We start from the raw sequence: 10,138 nt of genomic DNA, 5'->3' as shown, positions 1-10,138 counted from the left end.
GTAAAAAATTAGCAAAGATATAGCGTTGGTCAAACCATGACAGATATCTTCCCACAAAGTATATTTACTGAGTATTACATGCATGGCATAGGTTTCCAAAAGTATCACTTATGAACCAGGAGCAGGAGCTAGACTTCTCCTACCTAATTTGAATAGATTCACACTTCTTGCATGGACAATAGGCATCTCAATCTGTCAGGTATTCGGGCTGAATTTTGTAGTAACACATTTTACCTGTAACTTGACTATATGAATCCACTTGTACATTCTCATGGTTCAGAATCTGAAATTCTGAAATCTGAAATCCTCTGACACTGTTAAACTTCATTTTAGGTGGCATCTAGCGCTTTCAGAGAAGAACTGGAAGATAACAACAGTGGCATAAGCAAGTTTAAGCATCGAAGGCATATTGGAGAAGTCGGACATATTCCCCATGAAAGGTTCATGGAAATTTGAGCTGCTGGAGTCACTTGTGACCAGATGTGTTTGGGGACCAGAGTAAAAGGATGAAGTGATACAAGGTTAGACTGAAGGCTGCTTGAGAGGTCTCTATTACTTTGTTGTTGTGCTGGTTTCTTGTTTCTAATTTTTTCTATGTCTTCTGGCTTTAAGTTAGGAAGCTTAAATGAGAGAGGGACAACTTGTGTAACTGCATTCAAGGGGTTCTGAATTCAAGGTGAAACAGATAAACAGTGTATAAAGAAATAGCTGTGGTTTAAAATTTAAAACAATGAAAAGCACACAGTTATGTGTAGAATATTAGCCATAATTAACTTCAGTGCAGAAGTAATGATTTTGACATTCTTGTAAAACAACCTGACATGCTGTGGTTTTATGTTATAGTTTTAAAGATTTTTTTTAATTGATTGCTTAAACTGGAAAAATGGATTTTTCAGTTTATATCAATTTTCCTCAACATTGAGTTGCTATGCACAATGAGGACTTGATGAAAAATGTTTAAAATATACAAAACTTGCTATTTTTTCTAAGACTGGCTTCCACTTCACAGGGCCAAAAGAAAAGGGCTTCTCACTTTCAAGGTTGTCAAAAATGAAGGTCAGGAATGTAAGACACAAGAGGTCAACCTATTTAGGCAGACAGCAGTGAGCTCGACTGTCCTGTGTTTGGTAGTACCATGTTCACATGGACAACATACTTCTGATTGAACTGAAGAATATGGCGTTTTAGGAAGCAATAACTGGATGGATTTGCCATTGGTTATAATGAAAAAGGTTATACAGAAAAGTATCATTGTGTATGGATCAGTGCTATGGCTAAATGAGATTTTATTAATGGTACGCTTTTCCAGCATGAATTGACTCCTGGTTTTGATTGCTTGAAACAGCTTGAAAGAGAAGTGGAACATTTTAAGCTGGACTAACAGCAATATAATTATGTAAGATGATGCAAATAGCATAGTGCACTTGATTCCTTAGACAAGAAGCAAGCTATGTTTCCCACAATGAGTTTGGCAGTGGGGAAGTACAACTCTACAAAAGAGAAAGAGGCAGACATGAAGTCACTCTGGTGAAAATGGCACAGCAGCTACCCTGAAACCTCCCACACAGCTGCTGAGGGAAATGCCCAGTCAGTGGGTGCCAGTGATGAGGCAAGCAGGCAGGATGTTTCTAGAGAAAGGGGGTCTCAGTATGGGGAACCATGTGACAGGGGAACACTTTCATGCAGCAGAGAAGCAGGAAATAGGATGTTTTGAGGGAAACAGAGGAAGGAAACTGACAGGCAGAGAAACAAGTGAATTGGAAGAAAGGAAGAAAGCAGATGAGGAAGAGATGAAATGAGGAAACAGTGTTATTAACTATTATAAGAACTGGTTTTTTGACGACTGAAAAAAGTGGGTGTTTTTTTGTTTTTCTTATTCTTACTGTTCCTTTTAAGTCATTGCTAAAATTACCACAGGAATGTAAAAATGGCAGTTTCCCAAGACATTCTTTTTAATAATTAGTAATTGAATTTGAGAAACCATTGTGAAACTCTTTTATTCAATATTATGAGGAGGGTTTCTGAAGTCATTTATGATAAATAAAGTAGGCTTATGCTTGTGCTTCATACTAAGGCATTATTTCCTTGTAATTACTGTTACTCTACACTAGACATAGAGACACATAGTTTTATGATAATGTCAGATATTCCAGATAACTAAATAGGATGTAAATTTTGGAGTGTGGCAGTGTTTGGTGTTTTGTTTTTTGTTTTTTTTTAATGCTATTTGTCACCAAAGAGTCATTAAAAAATTAGACCATGACCAGAAAAATACACTGGGTTTAACTAGAAGCAGTTTAAAATTTCAAGAACCCATTAGTCAATAACTTTTATTAAGGAATCTGAGGCAAGATCATATACACAGAGAGCAGTAATATCAACATATTCCTTTTTCTTTGAAAATGGAAAGAGTAACATTTTGACATCACTCACCTATCCAGGCCACGACATCCAGCCCATCTGTGCTGTGCAGTGACTCATAGAGTGTGTGCTCCTCTGGCTGAAATGCAATGGCTCAGATGCCATATCTACTTCACAGTTTCTCTGCCTCTTCCAGGCTGTGTGTTCATGTGTATATGAAAAACACACCAGGAAAAAATATGATACCGTCATATTGAATCACTCTTGCTCTTTTCTCACACAGCTGAACATCCTGACACACTGCAAACTCAGCTGAAAGTGTGTCAGGGCACTGCAATCTGCTTCTCCTGAGTCACTGACATTTTGCCATGAACTCTATAACCACTGCAGCAGAGACTGGAAAAGGGTTTCCAGGCTGTTTCCTTACTTTTTCTGCTTTTCTTGATCACTTAGGGTAACTTAGCTTGGTATTCTTATTAGGTATTGATTATGAAAGGGCAATCACACTGCCTTCACACATACGTCAGGCTTAAAAGCTTTAGTGTTTAATCTTCTAAGTCAGGAGTTTACTACAAATATTTACCCATAAAAATTTAATAAATGTGACAGTGAAGCACAAGATGGGACAAATTTTCTCTCAGTGGGGCTAGTATCACTTTATTATTGCAAAGACGTGGCCAAGAACAAAATTATTCTCCATACTGCAAATTGGTTTTGATAGCCCAAAAACACCTGCAAAGGGTAAGAGAAACCTTTATGTATCATAAATATCCTTCCTCTGTTCTGTGGTAATAATGCATCATAAAAATAGTTATGACTTGGCCATCTCAGCTTCCCTCCAGTTTTATTAGCTTTCTTTTAGCCATTAAATGTTAATACAACTTCAAGGTGGAGCTTAGAGCAACTGAGCTCAGCTTCGTGCACACAGCTCTGTATTTCAATTAGTGATGGGCTGTCTCAAAAGGTTCAGATTTCTGTTTAGGACACAGGACTACAAGAAACCTTGCTGTGAATCACCACCATCATAGGAAAATGTGTTGCTATAGTCTATTCATAAATACTTTATTTCTTCATTTTGAAATAAATTTAGAAATTCTCTCTCACTATTCCACCCTGAAAACATCCTAGAATTTTATTCTTCTGCTCATTCATCAGTTTTCTGCTCTTATCCTGCCTAATCATACTTTGTGCTTGCTGCTCAGTGCTGCTCAGTTTTTGTAGAATTAGCTAAGCCTTGGCTTTGAAAGTCTTCTTTCTTCACAGTTTAATCTACAAAAACATAAAATTCTGGAAATATTCACACTGGTCCATGGGAAAATATATAAAAATATCTTCTTTTTGATGAGATGAACAAAAGATGCCCAGAGAGAGGAGATGTAGAGAGACAATATAAGGGGCAAGTATAGACTCATCCTGCTTCTCAAACATTTCTGTTTCTGGCAACCAGCATTTCAAGTTGGAAGCAACATACAGACCACTGTGATTAATAACCCCTTTGCTATGAATCCATTTAGTGCTTTGTGAATCCAGTGATTATTTAGCTTCCACAACATCCTGTAGCAATGAATTCCACAAAGTAATTAGGTACTCTAAGGAAAACTACTTCTTTTGGTTGTTTTAAATCTTCTGATCACCTCTATTCTTCTTTTTAAAATTGCAGTACTTCCCTAGAATACTCTTACATATCTTTTCCTATTTCATAGAAGCCAATCAAATGGACACTAACCTGTAGATAGTAGATAGAGCCCATCTATAGACAGACAGCAGGATAGACCCCATTACCAAGCATTTCTTTTCCAAACAGATCGGTTTTAATCTTCCCTCCAATAGATGGCAAAGTAAGTTCAACCCACATTGTCATCTTACAGATGGGATCACTGTAACTACACATTGGACCCTGGAGAGATTATTGTAACCCCCATCAGCATGTAGTAGAGATTTATCCAGTTTCTTTCTTGTTCTTAGTATTTTTTTAATAATCCTAGCATTTTGTCAGTGTCACATGCTACTGAGCAGAACTTTTCAGGGAACCATAGACATGCATTTATTAAGATTTCTTCCCTCCATAGCAATGGCTACCTTAGATTCCAATATTCTGCACATATAACTAAATGTCAGGGAAGGGCTACCATATGCCTTGCTTTGACTTTACTGGCAATTAATTTCACATACTTTTTTATTGTTCAGTCACTTAACATCATTAGATCATTCTGCAATTCTTCACTGTCAGGAATAATTGTGTTTCATTAGCAATATTTGTCACTTCATTATTTCACATAGTTTTCAGGTAATTTATGAAAATGTTGAACAGTTCATATCCTAGCAGGGATCCTGAGAGACTGACTTGATAATTTCCCTCCATTGATTTGTACCTTTTGTTTCCTAATTATTAATCACTTAATAATTGTTCAAGAACACCTTTCCTCTCTTCCCACAACAGCTTAAAATTTTTAAAGATTCTTCAGTGTGGTCAATGGCGAAGTCTTTTAGGAATTTTAAGAATTCTCTGTCAGGGTCTCCATATGTTCATTGACTTCCCTCTACAAAAATTCTTGTGAAGCTTTCTGGTTATATAGGAGTGAGATCCAGCATTCTTAAACACTATGTTTAAGACACTATGTTTTGTCTCAAAAGGCAAGACAGTTTTTAACTTTCTACCTAATACTAAAGAATTATTCTGTTTTACCAGGCAAGTTCCTTGGCTGCTCCACTTCTGCCACATTTGCAGGGCCAGAAGGGTGTGTCCCAGCTGGGTGTGCCCCTGCCGCATGAATGGTGCCTTTCACAAAGACTAGGCGATGCTTACTCACCCAGGGTGAAGAGAAACTGAGTATGGGCCATCCTGTGGCCTTGGGAGGGACAGGACCTGTGCTCCTGGGTCGTGCAGCAACCACTAGATGATGCCATGTCCTGGGCACAAGCACACATCTGTCCTCTCATACTTTTAAACCCTCTCTGGATAAACATGTATACGAGAATCTTGGGTTGAAGAGAGTCAGAAAGCAGGAAAACAGTTAGTGCTAGCGCTAAGTAAAGACAGGAGAAAACTTGGGATTCCCAGTGACATTTTGATGCTCTCAGTCTTCCCTTATTTTTGAAATAAATTCAAGGTTTTTAGTGTCTTCTGTAAAATAAGTTTTCTGTCTCCTCAGTCATCAGCCTATGTTCTTTCTACCTACCAAGTATGAGAGATTAGTGCTTTCTGGATGAAATCATTCCAGGGCCTTATGCAAGGGTATTTACAGTTTCCTAATCAGTACTGGAAGCAGCCACCCTCCTACAAGCAAGACATTCCATGTAGCCTGGACATCTGCATTAACATACCTTTATGTCAATCAACCATCTTAGTCTAAAAACTGAGGGGAAAAAGAAAATCTGTGTTTTCATTTGAATTTCATTTCTTTCCCCATTTCCTAGAAAGTTTGTTTCTTTCTTTTTTCAGCTTATAAGGCTGAGAAGCTTTGTGTTATTTGGTTTAACTTCCTTTGCAACGACAAGCTGAATTAGAGTTCTGGCAAGAGTTTTGGACTTTATTCTTAAATTTCCTGTTCTCTAAGATGTATCTTTCATTATTTTTCCACTCCTTATAGAGTCTTACTATTCCTAAATGAGTTTTATTATTCCTAAATGAGTTTTATTATTCCTATGTGGTTTTTCTTTTCAGTTATAAATGGAGACTGCCCCATTTCTCTTATTTGTCCTTTCATATAGGAATCCTGACCTATTTTTCAGTTTATTCTTCAATATAATTTAATTGGAATGGTCTTGATGTCACTTCAGTCAAGTTATTTTCTTTACGTCTTCTACAACATCCTTAATTTAGAAAAGGAGATTCAAAAACAAATTTATTCCCTATACAGTCATGAAATCAGTAAGATGTAGACCTATATGCTAATACATCCAGACATAACTGAATTCTACCAATATTAGTTACTCAATTTTTTTTAGTTAGTTGCATTGTTGAGAAATTGTTCATTTATAACTCATTTTATAGCTGAGAATTTTTCTCACAATGACACAATTTCCAGCAGTATTCATCACTGCAACAAGTTCAAGATATTTCTATATCCATATCCAGTTTTGATCCTGGGATCTATAGTAGGTTCTTAATACCACGTCTAGAGAAGCTAATACAGAGCAACCAAAACAATTTTGATCTGAATTGAGTGTTTATGAGTTGTTCTTTAGATATACTGCTTCATTCTGATAGAACACCAATCCACTGCTTTTAACTTTATTTCTGTCCTTCCTGAAGAAATCACATTATTTTTTCTCAGAATAATTTCCTTCTCTATCAAAGGCCTGAGATAAGATTACCCATTAAGTTAAAATGTCATATTTTTGTTGTTGAGGCTTTTCTTTACATTTTGTATCTAATTTTCAAAAATATTTTAAAAAAGAATCAATAAAATTAAATGTTAAAATTAGGTTTAAACTGATTGGCAGAATATTCAGCTTATTTAATGAGAACTGCCTAAATGCAAATAGTGTTAGTTAGTCAGGTAGTTATATTGGCTCACTCAAGTGCAAGTACTTCTGGAAAGCACTTATTCCTGCTAAGAAAAACATCAAACATAACAAAGTTGAAGCTTTCTGGAGATGTTATTTTCTTTCTGCTAACTGTAGAAGGAACACAAGTGATTAGGATTAGATCACATCTGCATCTTTTAGAGAGAAATATAGATTGACAGTTTCTCCCTTTGTGTTTTTATATATTCACCAAAAGAAAGGTATTTTTAAGTCTTAAATTGTGGTTTAAGACTTTAATACACTGTGATCTATCACAGGCTACTGATTGGAATCATATGTATGTTAGTATCATAATCAGTTTCTTCATTTTTCAGATAAAGCATAATTGTATCAGAATCAGAGAATCAGAAGGACTAAAATTACAAAATAAAAAATATTTTTTCTGGAGGTAAATCCAAATGTCTTTCTTTCACGAGTGTGTGACAGCCACTGTTTTCTCCATATGCATGTCCATCTTTTTCACTTTGATTCATCAGAAGCTGATGGCAGTGAGGAACTTAACTAAGCAGTGATGACTGGTGGGGAGTGAGTGTGTTACAGGACCTGTGTTTTATTACAGAGGGTTTACAATAAAAGAAAAATCCTTTGTTTCAGGTACTTACAGCCTCTCTGTTTTTAACAGTTTGTTATCACATTGCTTCATACAAACAAGATTTTCTGACATAATTTTCTATTCTTTCATGTCCTTCTCCCTTTTTATGCCTTGCATCTTCATCTGCTGCTTTCTAATTGCTAGGGAAGGCAGACAAGATGCTCCATTGGGAACAGATGGCTTTCTGGAAATCTCCCAAAAAGAACTACTCCTGGAATAGATTTCATCTGCAGGCCCCACGCAGAGGTAATATATGATACCTACAAATAGATAGTGCTCCAAAGGCTTAGGAAGGAAAAAATATATCCTGCTGGAGTTCTTAAGCCTGTTATGACCACAATTGCCAACAGAAAAGCAAGCATAAAAATGGATCCTATATATAGCATTCATTTTTTGAAGTTAATTTTCTTTACTTCCATGTAATCTCTACAACAGGGATGACTATCCTAAAATGGTTTCTAAAGGGCTGTGTTTTACTTCCAAGGGCGGATTAAATACAAAGTTTGAAATCAGCTATAATGCTATCCTACTTTACAAAATGGTGTGAAATGGCACACAATATATGGAATAAATGTTAAAGTCTTCACATGAGTAAGAATAAATAATATAGAAAAAAATATCTTGGATTACAGTGAGTGTGAAGAATTGTCTTTGTCAATGTTGCCTTGCTCTTCTGTGTTTTGCACCTTTACTTACTTCCATCATAGATACTATTTGTAGCATTTTATAAATTACAGATTTATTTTGTTTGTTTTGGTTCAGTTTTCCTTAATCTAAAATAAAATTGATGATAACCATGTTGTATATGGTTGCTCTGTGTGTCTGGAAAATATTATTCTGAGATTATGGATGGGGCTATAAAGCTGGGAGATCAGAGATATACTGTTTATGGTAAAAAAATACAAACTGTGAATAATAAAGTGACAGCAGTACTCTGTATCCTCAATATTCTAATCTCAGCCTTGAAATAATGTGTGGGTTACTTATTGTTCACAAAGCAAAATTAATATTAGGAAACATCTTTTTTCATTATTTATGAAACAAAAATACTATGTTCTGGTTTTGTTTGGCTATAAATAAGAGTTAATGAAAAGGAATCATAAAAATTCAAATACTAGAATGCAACTACCAGAAAGAAACTATGAAAGCATTATAGGTTTTAAAAATTTGGACATGCTACCTTTTTGTGGAGGAAAAATGGCTTGACTGTCTTTTACCAAGTAAGGATTAACAATGTGATGATGACTTTTGGGCACTTGAAGGGATTCATGTTTATTATAAAGAGAAAAAGGAGCACAGAGTCCATGCTGAATAACTTCAGTCTGAATCTGAACTGTGCCATGGTGTTACCATTATTGTTTATCTACCATGCAGATTGTGTCATTCTGCTTACCCTACATGTGTACAAGTGGAGCCTTTCCAGTCTTGGAATAAGTTAGTGAACACTGCAGTGCATAACTGAGAAGAAAATAAAGGCATTCTCAGTGAGATCTGATCACAATGAACCATGTAGAGCCACTACAGGTCACCAGCAGCTTTTACAGAGCCAAGACTGTTGCTGCAGAGATGAGGGAAGGGCTTGAAGACAGATGTTGAAATGCTCTTGCAAAAATGCTGAGGCAGAGAGTGTAGGAATGACTTTTCCATTGATGTCACTAAGTGAAAAAATTCTGTAAGTGCGGTTCCTTTCCTCTTCAGAGAAATGTACAGACTGCACTAAAAATTTAACTAAAGGATTTAAAATTCTCTTGAGATCTGAAATCCTCCTCTGAATGTTTTATTGACAAAATGTACTAGATCAGAATGTAAGGAGATCTATCATAAGTAACAGAAGTATAATTCCCCATGGATCATTGGATCACACAAAGCCATCAGAGACATTAGAGATTCCCCACTAAGAGAAGGGCTCTCCATGTTCTTGGTCATTCCACTGCCTTTTCCAATGGTGGTAAGGTCTGGGGGTGGAAACTGTAAGTAATTTTCCACAGACAGCTTTCTCTACAAAATCAGTATCTGCTAAGACTTTGGTCAGAGAAATCCTCTTGATCAGCTGTGACTCTGTTAACCTTGGCTGTGTTTGAGTTACCAGCCTAGAGGTAAAAATCACTCTTCCTAGCAATTAATTTCTCCAACAAGATTATAATCTTGAAACTGAAGCAAGACTATGTTGCTGTGTTTACCAGATGCTTAACAATTTCTGTCAGGAAAAGTAGATTAATGTTGTTCCATTTCCTTTTATTATAGCTTCTGACATGGGAGGAAGTGGAATCTCTGCTCTTAACTCTTGGCCAGCAACCATAACTGTGGGAGGAACACAGCCTTGAATACAATCATTAAAATTCAATGCAACAATTACAGTTAATGTGCATTAATTTTGGCATGTTAAGCTACTTAGTATATGCCAGATATATTCTTGTAACTGGCAATAACAAGGACATCATCTTTAGCAATGTCACAGATTCTGTTAAGCAGAAATTGTGATCTAAGTAGCTTGTTAATAAACAGAATTGTGTAGTAATTTTGTCAGTGAGAGCGAATATTTTCTTGGTAATGCCATATTTTTAAAGTTTTTACACTTCAAATCTAGGTTACGAGTTCTGATTTCCAGCTACTCAGAGCTGCTAATTCTGAGTCCAAGCCACTGGCTGCTAAGGA

The 10,138-nt window shown here is 36.1% G+C and overlaps 1 long non-coding RNA gene across 1 annotated transcript; it reads left to right on the top strand.

Annotated features, from left to right (window-relative positions):
- The first annotated feature begins 322 nt into the window (after nucleotides 1-322).
- Nucleotides 323-9,814, top strand: LOC128804458 (uncharacterized). The gene is made up of 3 exons (XR_008436079.1): nucleotides 323-521; nucleotides 7,628-7,729; nucleotides 9,728-9,814. It is a non-coding gene; the product is annotated as an uncharacterized LOC128804458 (long non-coding RNA).
- Nucleotides 9,815-10,138: the final 324 nt, after the last annotated feature.

Source organism: Vidua macroura, chromosome 3 (assembly GCF_024509145.1).
Source record: "Vidua macroura isolate BioBank_ID:100142 chromosome 3, ASM2450914v1, whole genome shotgun sequence".
Taxonomy (NCBI): Eukaryota; Metazoa; Chordata; class Aves; order Passeriformes; family Viduidae; genus Vidua; species Vidua macroura.
The sequence above is the reverse complement of the archived record's forward strand: the minus strand, read 5'-3'. Positions and strand labels throughout refer to the sequence as shown.